The 21,660-nt window shown below is 45.7% G+C and overlaps 5 non-coding genes across 5 annotated transcripts; all 5 read right to left on the reverse strand.

Annotated features, from left to right (window-relative positions):
* Positions 1-9,165: 9,165 nt before the first annotated feature.
* On the reverse strand, positions 9,166-9,279 carry LOC140308339 (U5 spliceosomal RNA). The gene has a single exon (XR_011916296.1). It is a non-coding gene; the product is annotated as a U5 spliceosomal RNA (small nuclear RNA).
* A 411-nt stretch (positions 9,280-9,690) lies between these two features.
* Positions 9,691-9,881, reverse strand: LOC140307993 (U2 spliceosomal RNA). Its single transcript, XR_011916008.1, has one exon. It is a non-coding gene; the product is annotated as a U2 spliceosomal RNA (small nuclear RNA).
* A 308-nt stretch (positions 9,882-10,189) lies between these two features.
* On the reverse strand, positions 10,190-10,303 carry LOC140308242 (U5 spliceosomal RNA). Its single transcript, XR_011916207.1, has one exon. It is a non-coding gene; the product is annotated as a U5 spliceosomal RNA (small nuclear RNA).
* A 411-nt stretch (positions 10,304-10,714) lies between these two features.
* LOC140307866 (U2 spliceosomal RNA) lies at positions 10,715-10,905 on the reverse strand. Its single transcript, XR_011915892.1, has one exon. It is a non-coding gene; the product is annotated as a U2 spliceosomal RNA (small nuclear RNA).
* Positions 10,906-11,190: 285 nt separating this feature from the next.
* LOC140308243 (U5 spliceosomal RNA) lies at positions 11,191-11,304 on the reverse strand. The gene has a single exon (XR_011916208.1). It is a non-coding gene; the product is annotated as a U5 spliceosomal RNA (small nuclear RNA).
* Positions 11,305-21,660: the final 10,356 nt, after the last annotated feature.

Below are 21,660 nucleotides of genomic sequence, written 5' to 3' on the forward strand. Positions count from 1 at the left end.
TCAGAGTACCCACCCTTTTTGGAGTCTCTGGGGGAGGCACTGGAGAATGCTCCTACCGGAGACTCCCTCGTTCTGCTGGGGGACTTCAATGCTCACGTGGGCAATGACAGTGAGACCTGGAGGGGTGTGATTGGGAGGAACGGCCCCCCCGATCTGAACCAGAGTGGTGTTATGTTGTTGGACTTCTGTGCTGGTCATGGACTGTCCATAACGAACACCATGTTCAGACATAAGGGTGTCCATATGTGCACTTGGCACCAGGACATCCTTGGCCGCAGTTCGATGATCGACTTTGTGGTTGTATCATCGGACTTGCGGCCGTATGTCCTGGACACTCGGGTGAAGAGAGGGGCGGAGCTGTCAACTGATCACCACCTGGTGGTGAGTTGGCTCCGCTGGTGGGGGAGGATGCCGATCAGACCTGGCAGGCCCAAACGTATTGTGAGGGTCTGCTGGGAGCGTTTGTCAGAATCCCCCGTCAGAAGGAGCTTTAACTCCCACCTCCGGCAGAGCTTCAACCATATCCCGGGGGAGGTGGGGGACATTGAGTCCGAATGGGCCATGTTCCGTGACTCCATTGCCGAGGCAGCTGATCGGAGTTGTGGCCGTAAGGTGGTCGGTGCCTGTCGTGGCGGCAACCCTCGAACCTGCTGGTGGACACCAGTGGTGAGGGAAGCCGTCAAGCTGAAGAAGGAGTCCTATCGGGCCTTTTTGGCCAGTGGGACCCTGGAAGCAGCTGATAGGTACCGACAGGCCAGACGGGCTGCGGCTTCGGCGGTTGCTGAGAAAAAAACTCGGGCCTGGGAGGAGTTCGGTGAGACCATGGAGAACGATTTCCGGACGGCCTCGAAGAGATTCTGGTCCACCATCCGGCGTCTCAGGGGGGGGAAGCGGCTCACAGTCAACACTGTTTACAGTGGGGACGGGGCTTTGCTGACCTCAACTAGGGATGTTGTGAGTCGGTGGGGGGAGTACTTCGAGGAACTCCTCAATCCTACCAACACGTGCTCGGAAGAGGCAGAGTCGGAGAGCTCGGAGACGGGGCCTCCCATTTCTGGGGCTGAGGTTGCCGAGGTGGTCAAAAAGCTCCTCGGTGGCAAGGCCCCGGGGGTGGATGAGGTCCGTCCTGAGTTTCTCAAGGCTCTGGATGTTGTAGGGCTGTCTTGGCTGACACGCCTCTGCAGCATCGCGTGGACATCGGGGACAGTGCCTCTGGACTGGCAGATTGGGGTGGTGGTCCCCCTCTTTAAAAAGGGGGACCGGAGGGTGTGTTCCAACTATAGGGGTATCACACTCCTCAGCCTCCCTGGTAAGGTCTATTCGGGGGTATTGGAGAGGAGGATCCGTCGGATAATCGAGCCTCGGATTCAGGAGATGCAGTGTGGCTTTCGTCCTGGCCGTGGAACAGTGGACCAGCTCTATACCCTCGGCAGGATCCTGGAGGGTGCATGGGAGTTCGCCCAACCAGTCTACATGTGTTTTGTGGACTTGGAGAAAGCGTTCGACCGTGTCCCTCGTGGAGTCCTGTGGGGGGTGCTCCGGGAATATGGAGTGCCGGACCCCTTGATAGGGTCCGTTCGGTCTCTGTATGACCGGTGCCAGAGTTTGGTCCGCATTGCCGGCAGTAAGTCGGATACGTTTCCGGTGAGAGTTGGACTCCGTCAGGGCTGCCCTTTGTCACCGATTCTGTTCCTAACTTTTATGGACAGAATTTCTAGGCGCAGCCAGGGCGTTGAGGGTGTCCGATTTGGCGACCTCAGAATCGGGTCTCTGCTTTTTGCAGATGATGTGGTTCTGTTAGCGTCGTCAGGCCGTGACCTTCAGCTCTCACTGGAGCGATTCGCAGCCGAGTGTGAAGCGGCTGGGATGAGAATCAGCACCTCCAAATCCGAGACTATGGTTCTCAGCCGGAAAAGGGTGGAATGCTCTCTCCGGGTCGGGAATGAGATCCTTCCCCAAGTGGAGGAGTTCAAGTATCTCGGGGTCTTGTTCACGAGTGAGGGACGAATGGAGCGGGAGATTGACGGGCGGATCGGTGCGGCGTCTGCAGTGTTGCGGGCTCTGCACCGGCCCGTCGTTGTGAAGAGGGAGCTGAGCCAGAAGGCGAAGCTCTCTACTTACTGGTCAATCTACGTTCCCATCCTCACCTATGGTCACGAGTTGTGGGTAGTGACCGAAAGAACAAGATCGCGAATACAAGCGGCCGAAATGGGTTTCCTCCGCAGGGTGTCTGGGCTCTCCCTTAGAGATAGGGTGAGAAGCTCAGTCATCCGGGAGGGGCTCGGAGTAGAACCGCTGCTCCTCCGCATTGAGAGGAGTCAGATGAGGTGGCTCGGGCATCTGGTTAGGATGCCCCCTGGGCGCCTCCCTGGGGAGGTGTTCCGGGCACGTCCCACTGGGAGGAGACCCCGGGGAAGACCCAGGACACGCTGGAGAGACTATGTCTCTCGGCTGGCCTGGGAACGCCTCGGGGTCCCCCCGGAAGAGCTGGAGGAAGTGGCCGGGGACAGAGACGTCTGGGTTTCTCTGCTCAAGCTGCTGCCCCCGCGACCCGACCCCCGGATAAGCGGCAGATGATGGATGGATGGATGGATCTGACATCCACACCTACTTGCAGTCGAACAGTTCTGCTCCCGCTTTTGATTATGTTTGGTTGGATATTCGAACCTTTTCTTAACTGCTTTTTACAAACTTTGGTTGGACGTTCACACCTTCTTGTAGCCGAACACATCTACAGCTGCTTTTGATGATGTATGGTTGGGCATTCGCACCATTTTTTTCCCCTTTTTTCAGGAATTATGGGTGGATATTCACATCTTCTTGCAGCGGAACACCTCCTCTCCCACTTATGATCATGTGCGGTTTGATTTTCGAAATTTTTACTTTCATGTTTTCTAGCAATTATTGATGGACATTCAGACCTTCTTGCAGCTGAACACCTCCGCTCCCGCTTTTGATCATACATTGTTGGGCATTCGCACCTTGTCTTACCAGATTTTTACAAACTTTAGTCGAACATTCACACCTTCTTGCAGCTGAACACCTCCGCTCCCGCTTTTGATGGTGTAAAGTCGGGCTTTCGAGCCTTTTCTTACCCGGTTTTTAGAAATTATGGCTGGACATTCAGACCTTGCAGCCAAACACCTCCGCTCCCTCTTTTGATCATACATGGCAAATGGATTTAATTTTAACAAGTCAGGGGTGAAACTGTTCACCTCCAACATATTTTATTTCCTACGTCATCCATCTGTGCTCGGGGCCAAGGCTGAGATAAACAAGGAGTTATCTCATAGAGAGGAACAAACAAATCCCAGCAGAAACCTTGAGGAGGAACTCCATCTGCCCCCACCCAAGAGGAACTTTGGAAAGGAGAGACATCAGAGGCAAGAAGAGAGGTCTTTATTTGCCCCAAACCCTCTCAACAGCACTAATGACCAGGACCAGGGACCAGGACCAGGACCTTCCCCAGCCCCCCAAACCCCTGACAGGTCATTGTGCTCCTCACCCTCCCTTTCTCCCTCCTCCTCCCCTCACCTGAAATTCACTGAGGAGATGATGGAACGGGTCAATGCTGGGCTTAGATCTACCCCCCAGCCCAATCCCTTTTTATCCCCCATAAACCCCCCACCAAAGCGGCCAAAGGTTCCCCGCCGAGCCCCGCCCCTACTAGAGCAGCCGAAGCGACGGAGCCCAGCCCCACCCCCTTCTGTCCCTTCACGCTGCCACCATGTACTGTCTCCGCAGTCTGATGTGTGATGTGTGAGGGGTCCAGGCTGTGTGAATTCTGACAGTCGTGACTTTTCCCAGGACAAGCTGGGACCCTGTTTATTAGAAGATCTTAAAATTTCTGTACTTTTAGGTGACAGAAGGAGAAATGTGACCCAGTCAAAACACAGAGAGTTGCACTCAAAAAGATCTTTAAATAAAGTAAACATACCTTGTGTGCCACAGACTGCACCCAAACACGAGGGGGCAAATAATACCTCTAAAACACTTAAGTTGGCTTTATTAAATGTTAGGTCTTTAGCTGGGAAAACATTCTTAATTGATGATTTTATCACTGAGCACACCCTGGATTTTATGTTTTTAACTGAAACTTGGTTGGAACAAAATAACAGTGCTGCTGTTCTTATTGAGTCAACCCCTCCTGGTTACAGTTTTATCAGCGAGGCCAGAGTGAGCAGGAGAGGAGGAGGGGTCGCAGTCTTATTCAATGAATCCTTTCAATGTAAGCAGTTATCTCCTGGAAGTTTTCAGTCCTTTGAATATATGGCTATACAGGTGAAGGCCTCACCCAGTGTCCTGTTTCTGAATATTTACAGGCCCCCTAAATACTGTTCAGATTTTTCTGAAGACCTCAGTGAACTGCTGTCTATGATCTGTGTTGATTTTGACTGTATAATTATTGTTGGTGATTTTAACATCCATATGGACAATCCTCAGGACAGAGGGACTAAAGACCTGAGTAACACTCTGGACAACTTTGGGCTGACTCAGCATATAACAGAGCCTACGCACAATAGGGGGCACACTCTAGACTTAGTGATCTCCAAGGGTCTAAGCATTTCAAAGATTACTGTGTCTGATGTGGGCCTGTCTGACCATTCCTGTGTTTTCTTTGAGAGTACGATTTCAGTGCACACAAATGTCTCAACAGCAGTGATCTCAAAACTGAAAACAGTAGTAAGATCTTTAACCAGGTTTTCTCCTTAGCACCTGCCCTGTCCGGGGGTTCAGTCAGTGAGCTCGTCAGTAGCTTTAATACTAAAATGTTAAATGTTATGGATACTATTGCTCCCATTAAGGTGAAGGTTATCTCTGGAAGGAAGAAGTCTCCATGGCGAAATTCCACACTGGTGAAAAATGGGAAAAGAGTGTGTCGGAAAGCTGAGCGCCGATGGAGAAAAACAAATCTCCAGGTTCATTATGACATCTATAAAGAGAAACTTCACTCTTATAATTTACAACTGAGGAATGCAAGGAAATCCTACTTCCCTGACATCATCACCAAAAACAGTCATAATGCTCGGGCCTTATTTGCTACAGTTGACAGGCTAACAAACCCTCCTGTGTCAGTGGCAAATGAACTCCATTCCACCATGGCCTGCAATGACTTTGCCAAATTCTTCATAGACAAAGTCCAAAATATTAGACAAGCAGTTGGTACATCAGCAGCAGGTTCAGCATATGTACTGTGTCCACCGAAAACCGGTTTAAACACCATGACACTATTTCAACCCATTAACAGTAAAGACCTGGAGGACATCTTACGTCACCTGAAGTCCTCCTCTTGCTGTTTAGACATCCTACCAACAGGTTTTTTCAAAGGGGTCTCAAAGACTTTGGAGTCAGACCTGTTACTGATTGTGAACCTGTCCTTAACGTCAGGTGTGTTTCCAGAGCCACTAAAAACAGCTGTAATTAAACCTCTGCTGAAAAAGGACAATCTTGATAAGACGCAAATGAACAACTACAGGCCCATCTCAAATCTCCCATTTTTAAGTAAGATCATTGAAAAAGCGGTTTTTCAACAGCTTAATTACTTTTTAACACAAAATAACTGCTATGATACCTTCCAGTCAGGCTTTAGACAGCACCACAGCACTGAGACTGCTCTGACCAAAGTGTTTAATGACATATGTCTGAATACAGACAGTGGAAAAATGTCAGTCTTAGTTTTACTGGATCTCAGTGCTGCCTTTGATACAGTTGACCACAATATATTACTCAAACAACTGGAGAACTGGGCTGGTCTTTCCGGAACTGTACTAAACTGGTTCAAAACATACTTAGAGAACAGGAAGTACTTTGTGTCAATAGGTAACTTTACATCTGAGCAGACAAGAATCACAAGTTCCCCAAGGTTCCATCCTGGGACCTCTTCTGTTTAACATCTACATGCTCCCACTGGCACAGATTATAAAAAACAACCAAATAAACTACCATAGCTATGCAGATGACACACAGATGTATATAACAATGTCACCAGGAGACAGAGGGCCTGTACAGGCCCTTGGAAAATGCATTGAGGAGATTAATGACTGGATGTGCCACAACTTCCTCCAGCTAAACATAAACAAAACTGAGGTAATTGTCTTTGGAGCCAAAGATAAACGATTGAAAGTCACCACAGAGCTTCAATCTATAAATCTAAAAACGACCAACCAGGCCAGAAATCTGGGTGTAGTGATGGACTCAGACCTAAATTTGGACAAACACATTAAGGCATTAACAAAGTCAGCCTACTATCACCTTAAGAATATATCAAGGCTAAAAGATCTGATGTCTCAGCAGGACCTGGAAAAACTAGTCCATGCATTCATCTTTAGTAGGCTTGATTATTGTAATAGCATCTTTACAGGTCTGCCTAAAAAGTCAGTTAGACAACTGCAGCTCATCCAGAACTCAGCTGCTCGAGTCCTCACTAAGACCAAAAAAGTGGAGCACATCACAGTCCAGCTCTCAAGTCTTTACACTGGCTGCCTGTCCATCAGAGGATAGACTTTAAAGTTCTGATGCTGGTCTATAAAGCTCTGAATGGTCAAGGACCAAAATACATCAGTGACCTCCTGACCCACTATGAACCTTCCAGACCCCTCAGGTCATCTGGATCCGGTATTTTATCAGTTCCCAGAGTCAAAACCAGACATGGAGAAGCTGCATTCAGCTTCTATGCTCCACATGTCTGGAACAAAGTCCCAGAAAGCCTCAGATCAGCTGAAACACTCAGTGTATTTCAGTCCAGGTTGAAGACACATCTATTTTCAGCTGCATTTGAATAAGCTTGAGTTTCAAAACGGAATCATGTTTTAACTATTGATTTTATCTTTCATATATATAATTTTTTCTGATTTTATCTATTGTTCTTATTTCCTTCTTTTGTTTAAATTTTAAATCATGCTTTTTATTTCTTCTGTTTTAATGTCTCTGTGAAGCACTTTGAATCACCTTGTTGTTGAATTGTGCTATACAAATATACTTGCCTTGTCTTGCCTTGCCTTACATTGTCGGGCATTCGCACCTTGTCTTACCCGCTTTTTACAAACTATAGTCAGACATCCACACCTTCTTGCAGCTGAACCACCTCCGCTTACTGTTTTGATCATGTATGGTCTGGCAATACTACCTTTTCTTACCCGTTTGTGAGTAATTATGGCTGGACATTCACACCTACTTTCAGCAGAACACCACCTCTCTCGCTTTTGATGATGTATGGACCGGCATTCTTACCTTTTCTAACACATTTTTCAGCAATTATGGTCGCAGATTCACACCTACTCACAGACAAACAACTCCGCTCCCGCATTTGATGGTGTATAGTCGGGCATTCTCACCCTTTCTCATCAGCTTTTTGCAAATCATGATCTGACATTCACACCTACTTGCAGTCGAAAAGCTCTGCTCCCGCTTTTGATTATGTTTGGTTGGATATTCGAACCTTTTCTTAACTGCTTTTTACAAACTTTGTTCGGAGGTTCACGTCTTCTTGAAGCCGAACACCTCCGCTTCCGCTTTTGATGGTGTACAGTCGGGCATTTTAACCTTTTCTTACCCGCTTTTTACCAACTATGGTCGGACATTCACACCTTCTTGCAGCTGAACACCTCCGCTCCCGCTTTTGATGGTGTATAGTCGGGCTTTCGAGCCTTTTCTTCCCCGGTTTTTACAAATTATGGTTGGACATTCAGACCTTGCAGCCGAAAACCTCCGCTCCCTCTTTTGATCATACATTGTTGGGCATTCGCACCTTGTCTTACGCGCTTTTTACAAACTTTAGTCAGAAATTCACACCTTGCAGCTGAACCACCTCCGCTCCCTGTTTTGATCATGTATTGTCTGGCAATACTACCATTTCTTACCCGTTTGTGAGTAATCTTCTAAAAGGTCATACCTGTCATTTTTTCCATTGAAACCATAAATATTTAAGAGGTTAAAGTCTTGCCCCATAAAATTCAAGTGTGCTAAAAGTGCCCGTCCGTCTCGCACCAGAACATGCGGATTTTTAATTAGAATGGCCACACCATCATTTTTAATTTGATTTGAGCCACTCCATATCGATAAATTGGGCCACATTTCCTCCCATTGTCTATGGTTTTTCAAAAAAGGTAGTCCGCATTCTTGTATTAAAAACACATCTGATTTTATGGAGTCTAAGAAGGATATAATACTCTGGGCTCTTGTCTTTGATTTCACACTTCTCACATTTAGTGTTGAGAAGGTGAGAACCATTAAAAGGATAAAGGAAAGTAGGTATGTCATTTTCGTTTTTCTAAGTTATCAAAACAAATTACACACTCAGGTTATTTCTTGGGAAACTAGCTCTCCTTTTCGGACTCTCGTGTTGGCCTCTGATGCAATGTTGCATTTAACTTTGAGTCCCTGGGGGTTGATTGCAGAGCTAAAGGGAATCAGAGGACAACTCAGATGCCGTCCTCCTCGGCTGTTGACCTTCGGGGAGGTGAGTACCTTCACTAGACTCACCTGTCTGCTCTTCCTCCTCATTTAGCTTAGCTCCACCCTCTGCCTGTGAATTCTCACAGACTTCAGCACTGAGTGGTGAGGCCTCTACAGGCCCCTCTCCTTTTTGCTCCTCACTTCCAATCCAAGCTTTTAGCGGGAAGTTTGAATTTATTGGGTCAACCTCTTCACTTTGTTCACCAACTGCCACCTCTGGTCCTTCTCTTTGTTGGCTTGACTGTGGCTTTACCGTCTTTAATTTGTTGGCAAAAGATTTAGGGCAATCTCAGAAGAGGTGATTTAATTCTCCACAGAGATTACATTTCCTGCCATTTGGACACTCTCCAAAAGTGTCCCCAATTTCTCTGCACTTCCCACATATCACCTTGGTACAAGCCTCAACCAGGTGCCCATGCTCACCACACTTGCGGCAGAGCTTGGGCTGCCCCTGGTACTGGATGTAACCTCGGTTTTCGAGGTGGCCAGAGTGTCACTTTGCATCTCCGCCCACCCGCTGCACTGAGCACTCTTCAGCCCTTTTAAATGGTATAACTTTGCACTCCCGCACGCTCCAGCGAGCACCATTCAAGCAACAACTTTGCACTCCAGCTTCAAACATCGGCACAGTCGCAACAAGTAAGGCAACTCTACTCAGAGAAGTCACTCTGCACAGTAACAAGATTTCTTTTGCACAGACAGAAAGGGCTTCACCCGCAAAGGTAAAGCCTGCCAAAAATAGCAACAACTCATTAGTGCTGCTCTCCACGGAAGTCTTTAGTAAAAGGCGAAAGACTTGTACATTATGAAGAGAAACCAGAGTACGATTATCTGTCACTGCGGGAGCAGGGCATCAGGCTAGTTGGCATAGCCACCTTCCCCATGGTGAGCTTTGCTTGGTTGAGACGCTTGCTCCCCCTCCTTGCTCCTCGGCTGACCAAGTAGGAAAAATCGGGCCCTATTCGATGGCTGCCTTGTCTTTTACTCTGTGCAAAAGACAAGGCAGCCACAAACACCACGGGAACACCGTATTGAGGCTTTGTTCTGACCGCTCATTCAGTGTCGCGTTTCTTTCAAGCAATTCTCCCGGTTAGCCCGCACTCGGCTCGCCCCCAGAGCTGTGTTAAAGTCTACTTCGCATTCACTCTCTTTTCTCAGCAGACTAAAAGAAAGTTTCATCTTGGGCTCCCTGAAACTTCCATCCTGCACCACTGTTTGCTTTTTCACAAGAGCAGAGAAGAGCGCACCGTTCCCAGCGGCACTGCAGTACCGGGTCGATGCTTGGAGTGAACGGAGCAAGCTCCTTTTTCAATTCCTATTGCTAAAAATCCATTTAATATGTAGTCCTCGTACAAAGGCCATATCAGATATTAAACTGATAAGAACAGGTACTACACTTGATCTTAGCCAAAAGGCCGAGAAGCGATAACTGTCCACTGGTTCACGTCCGAGGGCCCTTCCTGGCACAATGCACACTTGTAGCGGTGTTCTTTTTATGGCCATAGGTGGCCAGAGTGTCACTTTGCACCTCCGCCCACCCGCTGCACTGAGCACTCTTCAGCCCTTTTAAATGGTATAACTTTGCACTCCCGCACGCTCCAGCAAGCACCATCCAAGCAACAACGTTGCACTCCAGCTTCAAACATCGGCACAGTCGCAACAAGTAAGGCGACTCTACTCAGAGAAGTCACTCTGCACAGTAACAAGATTTCTTTTGCACAGACGGAAAGGGCTTCACCCGCAAAGGTAAAGCCTGCCAAAAATAGAAACAACTCATTAGTGCTGCTTTCCACGGAAGTCTTTAGTAAAAGGCGAAAGACTTGTACGTTATGAAGAGAAACCAGAGTACGATTATCCGTCACTGCGGGAGCAGGGCATCAGGCTAGTTGGCATAGCCACCTTCCCCATGGTGAGCTTTGCTTGGTTGAGACGCTTGCTCCCCCTCCATGATCCTCGGCTGACCAAGTAGGAAAAATCGGGCCCTATTCGATGGCTGCCTTGTCTTTTACTCTGTGCAAAAGACAAGGCAGCCACAAACACCACGGGAACACTGTATTGAGGCTTTGTTCTGACCGCTCATTCAGTGTCGCGTTTCTTTCAAGTAATTCTCCCGGTTAGCCCGCACTCGGCTTGCCCCCAGAGCTGTGTTAAAGTCTACTTCGCATTCACTCTCTTTTCTCAGCAGACTAAAAGAAAGTTTCATCTTGGGCTCCCTGAAACTTCCATCCTGCACCACTGTTTGCTTTTTCACAAGAGCAGAGAAGAGCGCACCGTTCCCAGCGGCACTGCAGTACCGGGTCGATGCTTGGAGTGAACGGAGCAAGCTCCTTTTTCAACTCCTATTGCTAAAAATCAATTTAATATGTAGTCCTCGTACAAAGGCCATATCAGATATTAAACTGATAAGAACAGGTACTACACTTGATCTTAGCCAAAAGGCCGAGAAGTGATATCTGTCCACTGGTTCACGTCCAAGGGCCCTTCCTGGCACAATGCGCACTTGTAGTGGTGTTCTTTTTATGGCCATAGGTGGCCAGAGTGTCACTTTGCACCTCCGCCCACCCGCTGCACTGAGCACTCTTCAGCCCTTTTAAATGGTATAACTTTGCACTACCGCACGCTCCAGCAAGCACCATCCAAGCAACATCGGCACAGTTGCAACAAGTAAGGCAACTCTACTCAGAGAAGTCACTCTGCACAGTAACAAGATTTCTTTTGCACAGACGGAAAGGGCTTCACCCGCAAAGGTAAAGCCTGCCAAAAATAGAAACAACTCATTAGTGCTGCTTTCCACGGAAGTCTTTAGTAAAAGGCGAAAGACTTGTACGTTATGAAGAGAAACCAGAGTACGATTATCCATCACTGCGGGAGCAGGGCATCAGGCTAGTTGGCATAGCCACCTTCCCCATGGTGAGCTTTGCTTGGTTGAGACGCTTGCTCCCCCCCTTGCTCCTCGGCTGACCAAGTAGGAACAATCGGGCCCTATTCGATGGCTGCCTTGTCTTTTACTCTGTGCAAAAGACAAGGCAGCAACAAAAACACCACGGGAAAACCGTATTGAGGCTTTGTTCTGACCGCTCATTCGGTGTCGCGTTTCTTTCAAGCAATTCTCCCGGTTAGCCCACACTCGGCTCGCTCCTAGAGCCGTGTTAAAGTCTACTTCGCATTCATTCTTGTTTCTCAGCAGACTCTTGGGATTTTATCTATAAAATGAATTCCTTCACTCAAACTATGTTAAAACTGCTTTGTCCTTCATATTTACCATGTCTAGAAAGATTTAAACAAAAAAAACAACGTTGTACTTTGCAGTAAAAGACAGAGCAAATCTAAAGTTTCATGAATCCGAGAATAAGCTTACTTTCATGAGTTCTTCACGATTTGGGATTTTGCTATAAAATGAATTCCTTCACTCAAACTAAATCGCTAATCTGTTACATGTAAGGCAGATGTCAAATTCACCGAAATAGGATCTAAGGGTATTCGGCCAATCGAGCTGTAGCAGCTTCGGTAAAAGAGTATAAGTTGAAGAGTTTGTGAATAAAGGTGTGCGCACACATAGTGAGCTGTAGGAAAATAGGCAGGGAGCAATGCCGGCTGGGGTATATGTTCTTGTATGTTGTCTGACTGTTTGATTTGAATGTGTTGTGTAAGTGTCCCGTTGAATGTTACATGTTTGGGCTTTGACACGCTTCACTGTGGTTGTTAACTGTGTGGTGTGTCCTGAAATGTTATATGTTTGGGCTGTGTGACATGCTTAATGCTTGTCAGTAGCTACCCACTTATTCATATATAGCAACTGACAACATAAGAAGTCCGGACATACTTTGATAGTAGTTGTAGAAGTATCCTTATTGATAATAGATAAACTAATTCATAGTGATAGAACAGTAGATGAACAGGTGCCTGCACATGTCTCACGAAAATAAAATGGGTGTATGATTGCTGACGGCAGAGCAATACTGCCAAACTTATGAGTTCTTGTGGCAAACTTGATTCAGTGTCTTGACGTGTATACGCTGTTTCGCTGACTTGATTGTCACAAGAAACAAAGTGTGTTTGATAAGATCCGACCATTTTATTACGGGAGGATCAGTATCAGTATTCGGCTGCAAGTAGGTGTGAATGTCCAACCATAATTTGTAAAAAGCGGGTAAGAAAAGGTTCTCATGCCCGACTATACATTAACAAAAGCGGGAGGAGAGGTCTTCGGATGAGAGTGGGTGAGAATTTCCAACCATAATCTATAAAATGCGGTGAAGAAAAAGGTGTGAATGCTACATAGAACACTCAAAAGTGGAGCGGAAGTGTTCGGCTGCAAGAAGGTGTGAATGTCCGACTATATTTGGTGAAAAGTAGGTGAAGCAAGGTCTGAATGCCCAACCTTACATCATCAAAAGCGAGATCAGGTGTTTGGCTGCAAGAAGGCCATAGTTTGCCAAAAGCGGGTAAGGTGCGAATGACCGACTAAATATCAACAAAAGTGGGGGCGGAGGTCTTCGGATGCAAGTGGGTGTGAATATCCCACCATACAAGTATGGTGGAGAGGAAGCTGTGAATGGCCGACCATAGTAAAAAGCGGGTGAGAAAAGGTGCGAATGTCCACCATTATACACCATCAAAACAGGGAGCGGAGGTGTTTGGCTGCGACAAGGTGTGAATGTCCACCCATAATTAATGAAAAGCGGGCAACAAGTAGGTTTGAATGCCCAACCATACATCATCAAAATAAGGAGCGGAGGTGTTCCGTTGTAAGAAGTTATGAATGTCCGACCATAGTTGGTAAAAAGCGGGTAAGAAAAGGTTAAAATACCCGACTGTACACAATCAATAGCGGGAGCGGAGTTGTTCGGCTACTAAAAGGTGTGAAAGTCCGACCAAGTTTTGTAAAAAGCGGGTAAGAAAAGGTTCGAATGCCCGACAATTTATGATCAAAAGAGGGAGCGGAGTTGTTCAGCTGCAAGAAGGTCTGAATGTCCATCAATAATTGCTAGAAAAAATTAAAGTAAAAATTTTGAAAATCAAACCGCACATGATCATAAGTGGGAGAGGAGGTGTTCAGCTGCAAGAAGGTGTGAATGTCCACCCATAATTACTGAAAAATGGGTAAAAAAAAGGTGCGAATACCCAACCATACATCATCAAAAGCAGCTGTGGATGTGTTCGGCTACAAGAGGGTTTGAACGTCCAACCAAAGTTTGTAAAAAGCAGTTAAGAAAAGTTTCGAATATCCAACCAAACATAATCAAAAGCGGGAGCAGAACTGTTCGACTGCAAGTAAGTGTGAATGTCAGATCATAATTTGCAAAACAACAACTATACACCATCAAATGCGGGAGCGGAGTTGTTCGTCTGTTAGTAGGTGTGAATCTCCGACCATAATTGCTGAAAAATGTGTTAGAAAAGGTAAGAATGCCGGTCCATACATCATCAAAAGCGAGAGAGGTGGTGTTCTGCTGAAAGTAGGTGTGAATGTCCAGCCATAATTACTCACAAACAGGTAAGAAAATGTAGTATTGCCAGATCATACATGATCAAAACAGGGAGCGGAGGTAGTTCAGCTGCAAGAAGGTGTGAATGTCCGACTAAAGTTCAAATATATTCACAAAAGCGGGAGGAGAGGTCTTCGGATGAGAGTGGGTGAGAATTTCCAACCATAATCTATAAAATGCGGTGAAGAAAAAGGTGTGAATGCTACATAGAACACTCAAAAGTGGAGCGGAAGTGTTCGGCTGCAAGAAGGTGTGAATGTCCGACTATATTTGGTGAAAAGTAGGTGAAGCAAGGTCTGAATGCCCAACCTTACATCATCAAAAGCGAGATCAGGTGTTTGGCTGCAAGAAGGCCATAGTTTGCCAAAAGCGGGTAAGGTGCGAATGACCGACTAAATATCAACAAAAGTGGGGGCGGAGGTCTTCGGATGCAAGTGGGTGTGAATATCCCACCATACAAGTATGGTGGAGAGGAAGCTGTGAATGGCCGACCATAGTAAAAAGCGGGTGAGAAAAGGTGCGAATGTCCACCATTATACACCATCAAAACAGGGAGCGGAGGTGTTTGGCTGCGACAAGGTGTGAATGTCCACCCATAATTAATGAAAAGCGGGCAACAAGTAGGTTTGAATGCCCAACCATACATCATCAAAATAAGGAGCGGAGGTGTTCCGTTGTAAGAAGTTATGAATGTCCGACCATAGTTGGTAAAAAGCGGGTAAGAAAAGGTTAAAATACCCGACTGTACACAATCAATAGCGGGAGCGGAGTTGTTCGGCTACTAAAAGGTGTGAAAGTCCGACCAAGTTTTGTAAAAAGCGGGTAAGAAAAGGTTCGAATGCCCGACAATTTATGATCAAAAGAGGGAGCGGAGTTGTTCAGCTGCAAGAAGGTCTGAATGTCCATCAATAATTGCTAGAAAAAATTAAAGTAAAAATTTTGAAAATCAAACCGCACATGATCATAAGTGGGAGAGGAGGTGTTCAGCTGCAAGAAGGTGTGAATGTCCACCCATAATTACTGAAAAATGGGTAAAAAAAAGGTGCAAATACCCAACCATACATCATCAAAAGCAGCTGTGGATGTGTTCGGCTACAAGAGGGTTTGAACGTCCAACCAAAGTTTGTAAAAAGCAGTTAAGAAAAGTTTCGAATATCCAACCAAACATAATCAAAAGCGGGAGCAGAACTGTTCGACTGCAAGTAAGTGTGAATGTCAGATCATAATTTGCAAAACAACAACTATACACCATCAAATGCGGGAGCGGAGTTGTTCGTCTGTTAGTAGGTGTGAATCTCCGACCATAATTGCTGAAAAATGTGTTAGAAAAGGTAAGAATGCCGGTCCATACATCATCAAAAGCGAGAGAGGTGGTGTTCTGCTGAAAGTAGGTGTGAATGTCCAGCCATAATTACTCACAAACAGGTAAGAAAATGTAGTATTGCCAGATCATACATGATCAAAACAGGGAGCGGAGGTAGTTCAGCTGCAAGAAGGTGTGAATGTCCGACTAAAGTTCAAATATATTCACAAAAGCGGGAGGAGAGGTCTTCGGATGAGAGTGGGTGAGAATTTCCAACCATAATCTATAAAATGCGGTGAAGAAAAAGGTGTGAATGCTACATAGAACACTCAAAAGTGGAGCGGAAGTGTTCGGCTGCAAGAAGGTGTGAATGTCCGACTATATTTGGTGAAAAGTAGGTGAAGCAAGGTCTGAATGCCCAACCTTACATCATCAAAAGCGAGATCAGGTGTTTGGCTGCAAGAAGGCCATAGTTTGCCAAAAGCGGGTAAGGTGCGAATGACCGACTAAATATCAACAAAAGTGGGGGCGGAGGTCTTCGGATGCAAGTGGGTGTGAATATCCCACCATACAAGTATGGTGGAGAGGAAGCTGTGAATGGCCGACCATAGTAAAAAGCGGGTGAGAAAAGGTGCGAATGTCCACCATTATACACCATCAAAACAGGGAGCGGAGGTGTTTGGCTGCGACAAGGTGTGAATGTCCACCCATAATTAATGAAAAGCGGGCAACAAGTAGGTTTGAATGCCCAACCATACATCATCAAAATAAGGAGCGGAGGTGTTCCGTTGTAAGAAGTTATGAATGTCCGACCATAGTTGGTAAAAAGCGGGTAAGAAAAGGTTAAAATACCCGACTGTACACAATCAATAGCGGGAGCGGAGTTGTTCGGCTACTAAAAGGTGTGAAAGTCCGACCAAGTTTTGTAAAAAGCGGGTAAGAAAAGGTTCGAATGCCCGACAATTTATGATCAAAAGAGGGAGCGGAGTTGTTCAGCTGCAAGAAGGTCTGAATGTCCATCAATAATTGCTAGAAAAAATTAAAGTAAAAATTTTGAAAATCAAACCGCACATGATCATAAGTGGGAGAGGAGGTGTTCAGCTGCAAGAAGGTGTGAATGTCCACCCATAATTACTGAAAAATGGGTAAAAAAAAGGTGCGAATACCCAACCATACATCATCAAAAGCAGCTGTGGATGTGTTCGGCTACAAGAGGGTTTGAACGTCCAACCAAAGTTTGTAAAAAGCAGTTAAGAAAAGTTTCGAATATCCAACCAAACATAATCAAAAGCGGGAGCAGAACTGTTCGACTGCAAGTAAGTGTGAATGTCAGATCATAATTTGCAAAACAACAACTATACACCATCAAATGCGGGAGCGGAGTTGTTCGTCTGTTAGTAGGTGTGAATCTCCGACCATAATTGCTGAAAAATGTGTTAGAAAAGGTAAGAATGCCGGTCCATACATCATCAAAAGCGAGAGAGGTGGTGTTCTGCTGAAAGTAGGTGTGAATGTCCAGCCATAATTACTCACAAACAGGTAAGAAAATGTAGTATTGCCAGATCATACATGATCAAAACAGGGAGCGGAGGTAGTTCAGCTGCAAGAAGGTGTGAATGTCCGACTAAAGTTCAAATATATTCACAAAAGCGGGAGGAGAGGTCTTCGGATGAGAGTGGTTGAGAATTTCCAACCATAATCCATAAAATGCGGTGAAAAAAAGGTGTGATAGAACACTAAAAGGTGGAGCAGACGTGTTCCGCTGTAAGAAGGTGTGAATGTCCGACCATAGTTTGTAAAAAACGGGTAAGAAAAGGTTAAAATACCCGACTGTACACCACCAATAGCGGGAGCAGGGTTGTTCGGGTACAAGAAGGTGTGAAAGTCCACCCATGGTTTGTAAAAAGCGGGTAGGAAAAGGTTCGAATGCCCGAATATATACTATCAAAAGCGGAAGCGGAGGTGTTCGGCTGCAAGAAGGTGTGAACGTCCGACCAAAGTTTGTAAAAAGCAGTTAAGAAAAGGTTCGAATATCCAACCAAACAAAATCAAAAGCGGGAGCAGAGCTGTTCGACTGCAAGTAGGTGTGAATGTCAGATCATAATTTGCAAAAAGCTGATGAGAAAGGGTGAGAATGCCCGACTATACACCATCAAATGCGGTAGCGGAGTTGTTCGGCTTTGAGTAGGTGTGAATGTCCAGCCAAAATTACTCACAAACGGGTAAGAAAAGGTAGTATTGCCAGACCATACATGATCAAAACAGGGAGCGGAGGTGGTTCAGCTGCAAGAAGGTCTGAATGTCCGACTAAAGTTTGTAAAAAGCGCGTAAGACAAGGTGCGAATGCCAGACAATGTATGATCAAAAGAGGGAGCGGAGGTGTTAGGTTGCAAGAAGGTCTGAATGTCCAACCATAATTTGTAAAAACCGGGAAGAAAAGGCTCGAAAGCCCTACTATACACCATCAAAAGCGCGAGCAGAGGGGTTCAGCTGCAAGAAGGTCTGAATGTCCATCAATAATTTCTTTAAAACATGAAAGAAAATTTTCGAATATCAAACCGCACATGATCATAAGCGGGAGAGGATGTTTTCAGCTGCAAGACGGTGTGAATGTCCACCCATAATTCCTGAAAAATGGGTAAAAAAAGGTGCGAATGCCCAACCATACATTATCAAAAGCAGCTGTGAATATCAGATCATAATTTGCAAAAAGCTGATGAGAAAGAGTGAGAATGCCCGACTATACACCATCAAATGCGGGAACGGAGGTGTTCGGCTCTGAGTAGGTGGGAATGTCCGACCATAATTGCTGAAAAATGTGTTAGAAAAGGTAAGAATGCCGGTCCATACATCATCAAAAGCGAGAGAGGTGGTGTTCTGCTGAAAGTAGGTGTGAATGTCCAGCCATAATTACTCACAAACGGGTAAGAAAAGGTAGTATTGCCAGACCATACATAATCAAAACAGGGAGCGGAGGTGATTCAGCTGCAAGAAGGTCTGAATGTCCGAGCATAGATTGTAAAAAGCGGGTAAGAAAAGGTTTGAATGCCCGAAAATACACCATCAAAAGAGGGAGCGGACGTGTTCCGCTGTAAGAAGGTGTGAATGTCCGACCAGAGCTGGTAAAAAGCGGGTAAGAAAAGGTTAAAAAACCCAACTGTACACAATCGATAGCTGGAGCAGATGTGTTCGGCTACAAGAAGTTGTGACAGTCCGACCATGGTTTTATAAAAAGCGGGTAAGAAAGGGTGCGAATGCCCGACAATGTATGATCAAAAGAGGCAGCGGAGGCTTTCGGCTACAAGAAGGTTTGAATGTCCGACCATAGTTTGTAAAAAGCGGGTAAGAAAAGGTTCGCATGCCCGACTATACACCATCAAAAGCGGAAGCGGAGGTGTTCCGCTGTAAGACGGTGTGAATGTCCGACCATAGTTGGTAAAAAGCGGGTAAGAAAAGGTTAAACTACCCGACTGTACACAATAAATAGCGGGAGTGGAGTTGTTCGGCTGCAAGAAGGTGTGAACGTCCGACCAAAGTTTGTAAAAAGCAGTTAAGAAAAGGTTCGAATATCCAACCAAACAAAATCAAAAGCGGGAGCAGAGCTGTTCGACTGCAAGTAGGTGTGAATGTCCAGCCATAATTACTCACAACCGGGTAAGAAAAGGTAGTATTGCCAGACCATACATAATCAAAACAGGGAGCAGAGGTGGTTCAGCTGCAACGTGTGAATGTCTGACTATAGTTTGTAAAAAGCGGGTAAGACAAGGTGCGAATAACCGACAATGTATGATCAAAAGAGGGAGCGGAGGTGTTCGGCTGTGAGGTCTGAATGTCCAACCATAATTTCTAAAAACCAGGTAAGAAAAGGCTCGAAAGCCCGACTATACACCATCAAAAGCGGAAGCGGAGGTGTTCGGCTTCAAGAAGACGTGTACCTCCGAACAAAGTTTGTAAAAAGCAGTGAAGAAAAGGTTCGAATATCCAACCAAACATAATCAAAAGCGGGAGCAGAGCTGTTCGACTGCAAGTAGGTGTGAATGTCAGATCATAATTTGCAAAAAGCTGATGAGAAAGGGTGAGAATGCCCGACTATACACCATCAAATGCGGTAGCGGAGTTGTTCGGCTTTGAGTAGGTGTGAATGTCCAGCCAAAATTACTCACAAACGGGTAAGAAAAGGTAGTATTGCCAGACCATACATGATCAAAACAGGGAGCGGAGGTGGTTCAGCTGCAAGAAGGTCTGAATGTCCGACTAAAGTTTGTAAAAAGCGCGAAAGACAAGGTGCGAATGCCAGACAATGTATGATCAAAAGAGGGAGCGGAGGTGTTAGGTTGCAAGAAGGTCTGAATGTCCAACCATAATTTGTAAAAACCGGGAAGAAAAGGCTCGAAAGCCCTACTATACACCATCAAAAGCGCGAGCAGAGGGGTTCAGCTGCAAGAAGGTCTGAATGTCCATCAATAATTTCTTTAAAACATGAAAGAAAATTTTCGAATATCAAACCGCACATGATCATAAGCGGGAGAGGATGTTTTCAGCTGAAAGACGGTGTGAATGTCCACCCATAATTCCTGAAAAATGGGTAAAAAAAGGTGCGAATGCCCAACCATACATTATCAAAAGCAGCTGTGAATATCAGATCATAATTTGCAAAAAGCTGATGAGAAAGAGTGAGAATGCCCGACTATACACCATCAAATGCGGGAGCGGAGGTGTTCGGCTCTGAATAGGTGGGAATGTCCGACCATAATTGCTGAAAAATGTGTTAGAAAAGGTAAGAATGCCGGTCCATACATCATCAAAAGCGAGAGAGGTGGTGTTCTGCTGAAAGTAGGTGTGAATGTCCAGCCATAATTACTCACAAACGGGTAAGAAAAGGTAGTATTGCCAGACCATACATGATCAAAACAGGGAGCGGAGGTGGTTCAGCTGCAAGAAGGTGTGAATGTCCGACTAAAGTTCAAATATATTAACAAAAGCGGGAGGAGAGGTCTTCGGATGACAATGGTTGAGAATTTCCAACCATAATCTATAAAATGCGGTGAAAAAAAGGTGTTATAGAACACTAAAAGGTGGAGCGGAAGTGTTCGGCTGCAAGAAGGTGTGAATGTCCGACTATATTTGGTGAAAAGCAGGGGAAGCAAGGTCTGAATGCCCAACCTTACATCATCAAAAGCGAGATCAGAGGTGTTTGGCTGCAAGAAGGCCATAGTTTGCCAAAAGCGGGTAAGGTGCGAATGACCGACTAAATATCAACAAAAGTGGGGGCGGAGGTCTTCGGATGCAAGTGGGTGTGAATCTTCCACAATACAAGTATGGTGGAGAGGAAGCTGTGAATTGCTGACCATAGTTTGCAAAAAGCGGTTGAGAAAAGGTGCGAATGTCCAACCATACATGATCAAAACAGGGAGCGGAGGTGTTTGGCTGCGACAAGGTGTGAATGTCCACCCATAATTAATGAAAAGCGGGCAAGAAGTAGGTTCGAATGCCCAACCACACATCATCAAAAGCAGGAGTGGATGTGTTCGGCTACAAGAAGGTTTGAATGTCCGAGCATAGTTTGTAAAAAGCGGGTAAGAAAAGGTTCGAATGCCCAAACATACACCATCAAAAGAGGGAGTGGACGTGTTCCGCTTTAAGAAGGTGTGAATGTCCGACCAGAGTTGGTAAGAAGCGGGTAAGAAAAGGTTAAAAAACCTGACTGTACACAATCAATAGTGGGAGCGGATGTGTTCAGCTACAAGAAGGTGTGACAGTCCGACCATGGTTTGTAAAAAGCGGGTAAGAAAAGTTGCAAATGCCCGACAATGTATGATCAAAAGAGGGAGCGGAGCTTTTCGGCTACAAGAAGGATTGAATGTCCGACCATAGTTTGTAAAAAGCGGGTAAGAAAAGGTTCGAATGCCCGACTATACACCATCAAAAGCGGAAGCGGAGGTGTTCCGCTGTAAGACGGTGTGAATGTCCAACCATAGTTGGTAAAAAGCGGGTAAGAAAAGGTTAAACTACCCGACTGTACACAATCAAAAGCGGAAGCGGAGGTGTTCGGTTGCAAGAAGGTTTGAACGTCCGACCAAAGTTTGTAAAAAGCAGTTAAGAAAAGCGTCGAATATCCAACCAAACAAAATCAAAAGCGGGAGCAGAGCTGTTCGACTGCAAGTAGGTGTGAATGTCCAGCCATAATTACTCACAAACGGGTAAGAAAAGCTAGTATTGCCAGACCATACATGATCAAAACAGGGAGCGGAGGTGGTTCAGCTGCAACGTGTGAATGTCTGACTATAGTTTGTAAAAAGCGGGTAAGACAAGGTGCGAATGCCCAACAATGTATGATCAAAAGAGGGAGCGGAGGTGTTCGGCTACAAGAAGGTGTGAAAGTCCGACCATGGTTTGTAAAAAGCAGGTAAGAAA

Source organism: Leuresthes tenuis, unplaced genomic scaffold (genome assembly GCF_036924035.1).
Source record: "Leuresthes tenuis unplaced genomic scaffold, fLeuTen1.0.hap1 SCAF_5, whole genome shotgun sequence".
NCBI lineage: Eukaryota > Metazoa > Chordata > Actinopteri > Atheriniformes > Atherinopsidae > Leuresthes > Leuresthes tenuis.